Below are 13,516 nucleotides of genomic sequence, written 5' to 3' on the forward strand. Positions count from 1 at the left end.
GAGTTATTAAACTATAAAATTATATCTAAATAAGTAGTTTTTCCTACTAGCACTATTTTTTTTTCTTTTAGACATCATAGGAATCATCAATAAGCAGAAGCTGATAATGTTTTTTGAGATTCTCAGAAAATGGGTCTAAGATATCTTACCTTGAACTGATTTGCAAAACAGTAATTAAGAGAAGTTCTGAAATAAACATAATACATATGTAAATATGTGGTTGAGGGTTTTTTAAGTTAGTGACAAAAATTAATAGCTCTGAAGGCTGAATTTTTTGTGACAGGGTACAGTACTTGATAAGGAGAGTGTAGGAATGAATGACCTGTTAACTCCTCAGTTTTCTGATATGTTAGGCAGTTTATAGAGAACTTTATTATGACCTTATTCAACCACAAATGTGGACAGGACTTTAAGGATCATCTGGTCTAGTTATTAAAGAAAGTGTTTCTAAGAAAAAGCCTCTAGATTGGTACAAAGGTGGAGGTAGTGGATCAGTTTGAGTTTACTTTTAACAGATAGTAGTTTTATAAAAGATGTCACTGAAGGAAATGGCTCAGCTACATGAAACAGTTTGAAATACACTGCTTTACAAAACTCGTTCAGTTCTCAGAGTAAGAGCCAGAGGGTTCAAGTGATTTTTTATGTCATGAAGTTAGTGCTTTGAACTTTGAAGTCATTCATTCAGTTTTTTCCCCCCAGGACCTCAAGATTTCACTGACATGTACCCTAGCGCCCTCCACCTTGCTCCCTCTGCTGTAACTGCAGTCGCCCGTGTTTTTCCTTTAACAACTGATGCATGCTCCTGCTGTAAAGACTTGGCCCCGGATGTTCTCGTTCTCCATGACTGCAATGATCTTTGCCAAGATAACTTCCTAGCTCTTTCCCACAACTAGATATTTTTATTCAAATGTCAGCTCTTCAGTGAGGCCTTCTATTTTATCCTAGCCTAATTGATTGCAGGAATGGTCACGGTTCTTTCCCTCCCTCTGACAGTGTTCCTTGCAATATGACTTTGCAGCTGCTCCCGTGAGGACAGAGATAAGATGTTTTCCACCCTTTTACTCTGAGATGACTTTTGACTTGCTTTGGGAAATAGCCTGCTGTGCATGGGATAGGTTCTAAACCCAAGCGTAGGCCTTATAAGAACTTGCACACTTACACTGACCCTTTTGGAGCCTGGCCACCCCCAAGAAAACAAGCCTACACTAGGAAGATGGAAGACTATGTTCATTAGAGACAACTCATTTCAGCTGAGTTTAACTTCAACTGGCAGCTTTCAGCCTACAAAACACAGGTATGAGCGAAACTGGCTGAGATCAACCAAGTCTAGTCCAGATCCCTAGAACTGCCCTGGCACCGTTTAGACCCATAAAATTTTAAAATGGCTATTGTTTTATCTGCTAAATTTGGGGGAATGCTGTTACCCAACAGGAATTAACTAACATCACTGAGTTTCCTAGCAAGCAGGACTTGAGACAAAGCTTAGGTAGGAGTATGTAAGAAAAGGGAAGTAAGGCTGGGAAAAAGGAAGGAAAGGAAAGAGAAAGGAAAGGAAAGGAAGGAAGGAAATAAGGAAGGAAGGAAGAAAGAAGGAAAGAAGGAAAGGAGGAAGGGGGGAAGGAGGGAGGAAGAGAGGAAGGAAGTAAGGGGAAGGGAAAGGAAAGGAAGTAGTGTAAGCAGATCCTTTTGAATGGATGATGGCCTCACAAGGAATATCACTGTTTCTTAGGTCATTCAAGCCATTTCCAAAAGTAACCTATGCAATCATTACTTCTTGGAAATGACCAACAGGGAAAGAACGAGCAAGACATTAAATGGTCTGTTTGCAATCTCTTATTTCTCATTAGAGTTTACTTCATTGGGTATAAATTCCCAAACCCTTCTAGCTTGCAAAGCAGTTTTTCCAGCAGTCACTGATGAAGACAGACCTCCGCTGGTGAACTTGAAATAGGGTGCAGAGCTGAGGCTTTGTCTCTGCTGCACATGAGGAGAGCCATGTGGAAGTTCTTTCATTCTGGGGAAAGTCTAAGAATAACCAGTGGCATTAAAAAATAAATAAACAGTGGGAAAGTCTGGGTCATTTATGACTGCAGGTCTAGCGGGCTCTGGGCAAACCATCCTTGTGGCCACTGCAGCTAGGATGTGGGGCAAAGGGACAAAGTACAGGGTTCAGTAGGTCCTGCAGAAGAATAAGATCTGAGATATGTATACACCGGTCCCATGTACCTCCTGGATCCTGGCTCAATTCCATAACCCTCTCAGACAGAGTGAGCATACTTCTTTTATGCCGTTTTTCTCCTTAGGTCTTTCACATTTATCATATTAGATACTTTGATTTTATTTTGAAAATTATTTTCCTCCACTAGAATTTAAATTCCATGAGGAAAGGAAATCTTATATGATTGGTTCACTCCTATTTCTTCAAGACCCAGAACAGTGGTCGGCACATCTGTCCCCTTTTTTATTAATATATGTGGATTTAATTGGATTTAATTCTCAATAAATACTTGATTATTGGAGGAAAGGAAGAAATTTTAAACAGTACTCAACTAGCTAAATATTAGATAGTATGAAACTATTTGCATGCCTTTAAGAATTAAAGAATTCTTAAATTTAGACTATTTTCAAATCAATTATGCAATAGCAGCCACATTTGCATTACTAAATTCTATTGATAAGAATGTTTTAAAGAAAACATCTGTCCCCTTTTTTATTAATATATGTGGATTTAATTGGAGAGAAAACTTAAGTGATTATTTTTAGACATATGAAAATCATCTAACAAGATTACTTTTTTGATCATTATGTAATCAGTTATTCACTTAGCTCACAAATTTAGGCAAAAATCTTGATTAAAATTACCACTGTTATTTTAAAATAATGTAATTCTGCTTCTTACCCTGAACCAGACACCCATTCTGCCATACCCATCCAGGGGCTTTTCTTGATTAAAACACTGAGTTACCTAATCACTTCTGTGCCCTATAAATGTATAGCATATGTTGAAAATGTAATAGCATGTTGCTTTTTAAAATAGATTTTCTACTTACCCTTCTTACTCAAAAATTTAACTCTTATTACCTACTTGTCCTTACTCAAGCATTAAAGATGCCCAATAACCTGCATTATTTTTCCTCCCTGTGTTAGGCTCATTTCCATTTTTGGAATTACTGTTAATGTTCCCTACTTATGCTTATAGCAGTAACAACAAGGAAAAAGGTATGATCACTATAGGATAACTAGTTATCTCAGTTGTGTCTTATTCCTTTAATTTAAAAAGATTTTTTTCAAGTACATGAAGATATCATATAGGCTAGAAAAATTAGAATTCATCAAAGTACACATACAATATTACCTATTTGTATTTCTTTTATTTTAAGATTTTATTTATTTATTTGACAGAGAGATACACAGCAAGAGAGGGAACACAAGCAGGGGGAGTGGGAGAGGGAGAAGCAGGCTCCCCACTGAGCAGGGAGCCCGATGCGGGGCTCGATCCCAGGACCCTGGGACCATGACCTGAGCCAAAGGCAGACAACCATCTGAGCCACCCAGGCGCCCCGAGCTTATTTGTATTTCTTCACAGCATTTCTCAGTAACTGCTTTTTTTCTTTTTTGGACTATAAAACTTATAGTTCCTGAACCACCCTTATTAATTTTGTTTTAATTTTGTTTATTTTCATAAAGGATGTCCCTTTTGAATTTTATCTGTATATGCATATGTGTTTGTGCATATGTGTGTGTGTGTGTGTGTGAGAGAGAGAGAGAGGGAGAGGAAAAGAGAAAGAAATTGCAGCTTGAGAGTAAACTGTGTTAAACTTTGTATTTCAGAAATGATGTCCAGATATGTCTATACTTGATTAAGTAAGAGTCTATTTCACTGGGGAACCAAACACATTTTTGGGGAAGCACTAATTCTAAGGGAGGAAGGTATCAGAACCATTTAAATACTGTATATTAATTTCACATGTAACCAATTTATTAAACCTTGGTTATTGTTTTAAAAATTTGTAGATTTTAAAAAAATTTCTAAGGGTGCCTGGGTGGCTCAGTCGGTAAGCGTCTGCCTTCGGCTCAGGTCATGATCCCAGGGTCCTGGGATCGAGTCCCACATCGGGCTCCCTGCTCGGCGGGAAGCCTGCTTCTCCCTCTCCCGCTCCCCCTGCTTGTGTTCCTCCTCTCGCTGTATCTCTCTCTGTCAAAAAAATAAAAATCTTTAAAAAAATTTTTTTTTTCTAGGTGAATGGTCATATCATCTGCAAAACAAACAAACCAAAAAGGAAGTTGTATTTCCTCTTTTCCAGTGCTTCTGCTTCTAAATTCTTTTTCTGACTATTGACTAAAGGCTTCAATATTATATTGGTTTATGTTGAGACTTTTTAAAAATTAACATTTGTTAGATAGTGAGCCTTGGTTCAACAAAAGACCAAAAAGGAAATGAAATAGAGGAGTTTATAACTCACACGTCCTAGAGGTGGTAGAGGGCATGGCTCCAAGGGCCACAAGGAGAGGACAAGGCAGTGTGTATGCTAAAAACACAGCAGGACTTGGGTCATGTGCCATTATTAGGGTTCTCAGAATGCTTTGGGGTACCTGAGCTGAGGCCAGATTGGTCAATTCAAACCAGAAAGATGGGGGTTTTGGTAAGTTTCGGGGGGCTCTTATTTAAGTGCCTCACAAGGAAAAGGCCCAGGGTAAGGACGGGAGAGACTGCTTATCAAAAGGGCCTTTGGGGAAATGATATCAGGAACTTAAATTAACTTGTGACTCTGTGACGTATTATTTCGGGCATAGACTAGTGTCAGCTATTCCTGAAGGCCACTTGGTGACACAAAATGATTGCCCAAGACAGTGATATTATGAAGCAGTTTAGCTAAATTCTCAACAGTGTGGCTGGTATTTCTCCTTATTACTCATTTTAAAGGGAAAGTTTACAAAGTTTCTACAAAACAGCTCAGGTTTTATTTATTTTTTTCTTTAGTTGTTTGGTTTTATAAGTATTTGTGTACAAGGCTAAGAAATTATCCTTCTTAGAGACTTTTTTTTTTTTTAATAATGACTTGGTAGCGTGCTTTACCAAGAAATCTTTCATTGTCCTGATATTTTAAAAGCTACACATTTGAGGACTGTATTAAAAAATAATTAGAAATAAGATTATCTAAAGGCCTTTTATATATCAATTTTTAAAAAACACAAATGCTTGGTAAAGTTGAGGGAAAAAGGAATAGCCATAGAAGAGAAAACACATTTAGTCAGCAAACAAAGAGATGTTCAAAATCACTAACACTAGAAGCTGGCCCTGTAAAGCTTGCTCATATTCAATTTTATTCCTTTCTAAAAGATGAAAACATGTAAGGTAAACTGCATTGCATAAGAACATATCAGAAGAATTAAAGTAAATATAAGGTAATAAAAATCAGTAATTTAAAATAAAAAAAAATCATTAGTGATCAAGAAAGAGAAGAGCAAATCAAGATCAGAAATACCATGAAATACAAAAACCATGAAATACAATTTGATGCTCATTTGAAGTCAAAATTAAAAAAAAATCCATTTGTTAACATCAAGTGCTGAAGAGCATATAGATCCAAAGGATCATTAATCACTAATGGGTATGTTACTACAGTCAGGAAAAAGGTTGGCTTTATCTCTTAAATGTGAACATTTATATATAAGATGACTCAGCAATTCCACTCCTAGGTTACTGTCTAAGATAAACTTGCATATATTTATGACCAGGCATATACAGGAATATTCACAGAGGTATTTTTCACAGAAAGGAAAACAAAATGAAAAACTATAGTATATCCATGTAATGAAATATTTTACAGTAGTCACACCTGATCCAGTGACACATAGACTTATAGATGAATATCACCAATATAATACTAATTATAAATATATGTCTTTAAACATAACATACAGCATAATGTAGTTTATGTAAAGCTAAAAAAAATCCTGAAATGGAAAAATGTTCTTTATAGAAAAACATGTGTATAAGCATAAACTTACATGAAAAGAACACAAAAGATTAAAGGTAATGGTTAACTCAGTCTGGGAAAGGTCAGGATGTGCGGTGGGGGTTACGAGATACTTTAATATAGGCTTATGTCAATATCTTGACTTTTTGTCTCAGTGCTTGATTGGCAGGTGCTTATTTTGTTATTTAAGTTAACTATCAGTTAATAAAAGTAGACCATATGTTGAGCAATGCTTGTATCATGAAACAAGGATAATCATTAATCCAATTTCGTACATGTGTGATCTATAGACAAACCAAGAGTGACTTCCAGAGTCAAATCTCTTTCTAAATCTTTCTCTTGGCTTGTGAGTGTGATTAGATACTGTACAAATGGAGTTTGTAGGGAAATGTGGTCTCTGGAAAGACAGAATCCTGAGTCCTAATGGCATTTGAATGATTTGGATTCATTTCAGGTTCATTCCTTGGAGAGCTCCTTTCCCTGCACTCAACAATGGTGTGAGGAAGAAGGGTGGGACTGCATGACCATTGACTTTTTTGGCTCCCTTCCCAGTTTCCTTCTTTTGACCTGTAGTTCCCAAAGGGAGCCCTTTACCAGAAACATCAGAATCACTTGGGAATTTAGAAATGCAAATTCTTCAGTCCCATCCTGTATCTTCTGGATTAGAAACCTTGGGAGTAGATGCAGCAATGTGCGTTATAGCAAACCCTTCAGATGGTTCCGACACACACTCATGTTTGTTTTTTGTTTTTTGTTTTTTGTTTTTTTTGAAGATTTTATTTATTTATTTATTTGACAGAGAGAGACACAGCAATAGAGGGGAACACAAGCAGGGGGAGTGGGAGAGGGAGAAGCAGGCTTCCCACTGAGCAGAGAGCCAGATGTGGGGCTTGATCCCAGGACCCTGGGATCATGACCTGAGCCGAAGGCAGACACTTAATGACTGAGCCACCCAGGCGCCCCCATGCTCATGTTTGAAAACTACTTCCTTTGTCTCCACTTCCTATGCATGTTTTCTTTGTTGTTTACTCTTACTAACCCTCCCATTTCAGCTAAAACATTTTAATTTAATTCAACTAACTAAACTATGGCAGTGATTTTCTTTTAGGTTTCTCTGAATTCAGAGCTGCCATCTTCTAATCCTTTCCCATTTAGAGACAGAGTGATCTTCTAAAATGTGAACCTACTGTGATGATATTTCAGTGCCTAACAATTGCCCTTAGCGTAACATACAAATTCTTCCACATTTTGACGTCTTTCTCTTTAGATTAACTTTACTGCCACCATTAGGTTCATTTTCAAACCTACCAAACTCTTACCAGTTGTGTCTGCTCTTCCATATTTAGTGCTTGGTACTTGCTGAAACCTTTCCCACTGCTTCCTTCTTGTTCTCCTCCTTTACTTTTTTTTTTTTTTTTAAGATTTTATTTATTTATTTGATGAGGGAGACAGCAAGAGAGGGAACACAAGCAGGGGGAGGGGGAGAGGGAGAAGCAGGCTCTCCGCTGAGCAGGGAGTCCAATGTGGGGCTCGATCGCAGGACCTTGGGATCATGACCTGAGCCGAAGGCAGATGCTTAACAACTGAGGCACCCAGGCGCCCCATCTCCTTCTTTACTTTTAACTGGTAACTTCCAGCCCTGATTTAATTCTCTTGTACAATTCCTTAAACTTAGAATTCTTGATCTAAAGTTGGTCATTTCCCCTTGCTGTTCATTCTCACCCCTCCCTGTTATCAACATTCATTATACTTAATTATAGTTAATTTTTAAGTTGTTTGTCCTCATACATCTCAGGTTAGGATTTATCTGCCTGTATCCCCAGCATCAGAGCTTTAGTTTTCTCATAATTAAAATAAAGATATAATTGTATTTCTGGGATAGATGTAAAAATAAGGTGAAATCACAGATTTAGCACAGTGCCATCATTACTACCTATAATGTGTTGAATGAATGAAATGTAACTCCAGTTACTGTGAGTTTCATTGTTAATAAATACTACTTTAACCATAATAGTAAACATGGTTAACTGTTTTGTTTATGGTTCAATATTTGTAAATTAGGAAGACAGCTATTCAAAGAAGTTGCATACACAGTGAATGGTGTCTTTTTTAATGTATATCAGGATTGTTCAGTTTATTCCTGTATATAATATGTAGGGTAATTGACATGTGGGATTTACAGAAATCTCATTGGGACCTATTTAAAAAAAAAAAAAAATCTGTCTGCTGGCAGACTGCCAAGGAAGAAGCATGATGCAGTGAAAACCAGTCAAAATAATGCTTCATTTAACATTGCAATCATAGATCCTTGGATAATGAGTCTACCTACTTTTCTTGATGATGTACTGGTCTTGGAAGCAGTCTGAAATTTTATTCAGAACTTAGAAGTTGTATCTCATAATTAGCAGGTGCTAAATGGCTGGAATTGAATCTTTGGAAAATCAAGGTAAACTTGATGGGGAAACATTGGAATGTGCTACACTCAATGCATTAGTCCTATACTAAGCTAGCCAATTTTTAAAGCTGCAGGAAATGAATTATATATATATGTGTGTATATATATATACACACACACATAATAATCAAGGATGTTACTCTTAATATGGGTTTCTTCTCAAAATGATCAGAATATCTAGAGATATACTTGGGAACATTGAATAACCAAGAGAAAGGTTTTATTTTCTTTTTTCTCATGAGTTTTTTAAATAGTACAATGCCTTTTTCCTATCTATCCTGGAACTTCATCATTTAAAAAGTGTCATGTTGTGATAAATTTTTTGGTATTGAATCAATTGGATTTTGTTGTGCTTTTCCAGTAAGCCAGTATGAAGTGGCTGATAAAATCTGACATGACAAATTACAAAAGATGAGTCACCTGGGGTTGACAAAAATCAGTATTCATTTGTTTACTTCAGAGGACAGAATGCGTTAAAGTGAAAAACATGCAGCACTAGCTGTAAAATGGATGTACCAGAGGATGTACCAGAAAGGGAAAATAAAGGGTACTCATGGTACAATAGCCAGTAAAATGATTTGGTTAAAGATATCACATGTAAACTTAACGGATTTGCCATTTGATAAATATACATTTTCAAAAAAAAAATCTCAAAGATTTGTGTGCAAATTTATGTGCCACCTCATCCATGAACAATTGGAATACAGTTACATTCTCTACTCCATGTTGAAAAGGCAAATACTCAAAAGTTGAAAAGGTTTTCCCCTGGATACTAGAATTAGTTGAGAGATGGGGCTACAAGTTCATATGTATAAGTATGTCCCTACAAGGGCACTCTATGAAAGCACGAACTTCCCGCTTTCACATTAGGCTGTTTGTCTTCAAGTTATTGAGCAGAAAGTTGTTTCAAAGGAAAACCCTTGAGGCCTTAAGATTTTGCCTTTTACTCGGGATTATAGTTTAGTGTTCCCTGTAGGCTATCATGCTGCCTCTTATCCTATGTCTTAGAATCTTTTCCCTGTCTTGGAATGGTTTTTGGAAGTGAAACTGACATCTCATACAAAGCTGAAGGGACCCTTAAAATTAATCTTGAAATATTTTAGTCAAATATGTTCTTTCCTCTTGTTTCAACTTTATCTTAAAATTCATTTCTTCTCCTTTGCAAAGAAAATGTTTGCACCCTGTGCTGCAAGAGAGCTTTCATGGTTGATGATGTGATTTAGTGTTTGAGTTCTACCTCCTTTCAGGCAATTAATATCTCAAATTCTCTTTTGACCAACTCTAGAGGATTGTTCAGACACCTCTGTGATACTGAAAAACTGCTATAATATGTCTCTAATCTTGAAATATGAATAGAATTCAACTATTTACTATCACACCAAAACACCATGTTAGTCTAGAACCTCATTAATTTCTTTCTTGAAATATTACAATAGAATCTTAACTACTTTTCTTCTGCCTCAACCCCTCATCAATCTGTTTTTAAGAAAGAAGCCAGTGATACTGTTAAAATGTGTTTAATGCCACTCTTCTGCCCAACCATTACCATGACTTGTAATCTCAGAGTAAAACCACACTATAAATATATTTGAGAGTCTTTGTAAGCTGGCTCCCCATCCCCTCTTTCTTCATTATTCCTCTTTTCCTCACAATGACTCAGCCACATTGACTTTTTCTCTATTCCTCTACCATAACAGGACAACTCTCAACTCCCAGCCCTTAGATTTCCATTCCTTCGGCAGGAAATGCTCCTCTATAAAATGTACATAATCCACTCCCTCATTTCCTTTAGGTCTTTACTTCAAATTTAGATTCTCAGTGAAATCTTCCCCGATCATTCTATTGACAATTTTAACCACCTCCCTGACACTATGCTACACTTCCCAGCTTCATTCCCCTCTTCGTTATTATTATTATTATGCTAGTTTTCATAACTTATTTATCTTATTTCTGCTTATTTTCTTCACTGCAGTGTCAGTACTATGAGGACAGAGATTAATTTTCTTTCTGTTCTCCACCCACAAGCATTATTCCAATTGCTTAACAAATATTTCTTTAATTGTTGAAAAGCTATATGACTATTCTAATATATTGGCCACTTGCTGAGAAACTGAAACAATTTTGTCATAAAAATTATATGTATACATATATATGTAAAAGTGTTCATTGAAAGTGGATTTATTTTATAATTTCTTATTCTTTTATTGATAGTCACTGTTTTTGCATGGTTATGATATACACAGATTTCAGTTAGGACAGATTAGTTAAATAATACTGGTCTCCCAACAACACGGGTCAAATTTCAGTTGCTAGGATATATTAACTGTGAGTAATTACGTGAAGTACAAACTTGACTGCCTTACCTGAGTCCATAAATCACTATGCAAATAACATAGATCTGCCTCATGATCAATACCAATCCCATCACTTCTTTCAAAGTTCATTGAAAATTGGTCACCACACACATACTCAATTTATGCACAGATACTTAGCATGTAGTTGTACTGATTCTTTGTCCCTAGTGATAAGCCCATGTGATATTTTAAAGAAATGGGCTATTGAATTGGCCAACAAAGATGGAAGTGTAGCAAAGAAATTAAAAGTGGTTAACACTTGAAGTAAACTTTGAATCAACAGAAGTGGAATTAGAGAAGAAATAGCTGATCGTGGGAATGTTGACACTGCTGTTGGGAGCCTCTGGATACAATGCCAACAGGGCGGAGTGAAGGCAAACTTAGAGACATAAAGGAGGAAAGCAGTCGTGAAGAAAAGGATGGAGAAGTCTCAGAGGAAGTGACACTGGCCAAAAAAATACACTAAGGGAATGCTGGAAACATTTCATGTCACCGAAAGGCCAAGGGATAAAATGCTACCACTGATCAAATTTAGAAAGGCATGTTACAATTTCCAAGATATATGAACAATGCTCTTTCCCTCTTTGGATCATATGACTAGAAGGTAAACACTGTTTAAACTACTGCTACATTAAAAGAAATAAAATATTTTAATCTCATTGTTTCTAATGTAAAATGCAGTGCATTAAATAAATATTAGTGTATTTTTAAAACTTTATTATGTATTTGTAAGTGACAGGATTTTTAAAATTTTGACACAAAAAAGTTAAAGTTCACAGGACAGTTGTTAAGATGATAAATTGCACAGTAACTATTATGGTCCCCTTCTACCATGCAGAGTGGGGACTGTCTATCGTTAAGTGTTTGGGAGTTTACAGAGATTTATTATTTATTTTGTATCAGTTGATACAAATTGGTAGAAAGAAATTGAAAGTACATTCTATTACATAAATGTTAGGGGCAAAGTTGCAGAGCTAAGAACACACAGTTTCTATTGTACTGTGTTTTTATGCTGGTAGCAATTTACCTGGTATCGAGTAATTCAGCCATTTTTTTGATGTGCATTTTTGTCTGTAGAACCGTAACACTAGACCCCTGAACCTTTTTACTCAAGAAGCTTTAAACCAGTTCACAGACCCCTAAGTCAACCCAATGTTTTAGTACTTTGGTTAATATACTATGTTTACCAAACTGATCTTTTATCTCTATCATTTGCCTGCAAATGCAAGATCTTGGGTGGTTTGTATTTGGAGATTAGGGAAAATAGCATTTATTTAAGATTTTACTATTTAAAAAGTACTCTTTCTATATTATGTAATTTGATTTTACAGATTTAGAAATAAAGTGACTGGAATGTGGGCAGATTCAGTGCCATATCATCCACTAAGTTAATAAAGATAACATGTTTTTGTAAGTGTAATTCTCATATGCTTTCTAGTATGTAATGCTAACTGAACTATAATATATAAAAACCTTTTTTCCAGTCTAGGACATAGTCTACATGCTGCACTGTGGTGATTTCAGGCTTTAATTGGTATTTATGAACTTTGTGGTTAGTGTTTTTAACATTTTAGATGATTTCTGATAAGCTCCTCAGTCTTTTTCCTTCTTATAATTACTGCTTACTGACTCTATGCCTTTTTGTAGAATAGAGTTTTATCATTAGGGCATCACATATCTCCTTTACATTGTTTCTTCTTCACTTGTAATATATCCACACAATCCAAACCAACCCCATCCAGCTTTCAAACCAGGGTAATCACAATTAGGCATTAAACAATGAATGTTTAAACCAGGCATTAAAAATAAATGTATTTCCAGCACAAAGAGGTTTTCATTGAATTTCCAGATTCACTGGTAATTTTTATTATTTTTTTGTTTTTAAAATAAGGTTTTCATTTTAAAATTAATTTAGATTTATGAAAAAGTTGTAATACAGAGTTCCCATTACCCTTATTCCTAGTTTCCCTTATTAGTAACATATTAGGATGGTACATTTGTCACAGTTAAAAAACTGATATTGACACATTATTATTAACTGAAGCTCATGCTTTATACAGATTATTTTAGGTTTTTAAAAATTTAATCTTTTGTTTGTTTGTTTCAATATCCCAACTGAAATATCCCATTATGTTTAGTTGTCATGTCAAATTAGGTTCCTCTTGTCTATAGCAATTTCTCAGATTTCCTTTGTCTTTGATGACCTTGACAGACTTAAGGATTATCAAATAATTTATACAGTGTTCCTCAATTGGGATTTGTCTGAAATTTCCTTTGATGATATTGAGGTTATGGGTTTTTGGTAGGGAGACCATGGAGATAAATGCCATTCTCATAACATCATATCAAGGGTAAATGCTGTCTATATGACATTACTGATGATGATTTCATGATCATCAATTCAAAGTCATGTTTGCCATATTTCTTCACTATAAAGTTATTCTTCGTCCCCCATACCATACTATATTTTTGAAAGGAGGTCACTATGCACAGCCTATACTTAGGGACTGGGGAGATATGCTTGCCCTCCTTGAGGGTGAAGTATCAGCATAAATTACTTGGAATTCTTCAGGATGGGAGATTTGTTTATTCTTTTTGACTTTTTTTTTTAAAGATTTGATTGATTTATCTGAGACAGAGTCAGAGCATAAGCAGGGGGAGGGGTAGAGGGAGAGGAAAAAGCAGACTCCCTGCTGAGCAGGGACCCTGATGTGGGGCTTGATCCC

General features: G+C 35.9%; 1 long non-coding RNA gene across 1 annotated transcript in view; it reads left to right on the forward strand.

Annotated features, from left to right (window-relative positions):
- Positions 1 to 397: 397 nt before the first annotated feature.
- Positions 398 to 13,516, forward strand: part of LOC118017045 — a 119,974-nt gene continuing 106,855 nt past the window's right edge. Inside the window, exon 1 of the long non-coding RNA XR_004681038.1 lies at positions 398 to 1,294. This is a non-coding gene — a long non-coding RNA (uncharacterized LOC118017045). The remainder of the gene's footprint in view (positions 1,295 to 13,516) is intronic.

Source organism: Mirounga leonina, unplaced genomic scaffold (genome assembly GCF_011800145.1).
Source record: "Mirounga leonina isolate KUSES-001 unplaced genomic scaffold, KU_Mleo_1.0 Mir_168, whole genome shotgun sequence".
NCBI lineage: Eukaryota > Metazoa > Chordata > Mammalia > Carnivora > Phocidae > Mirounga > Mirounga leonina.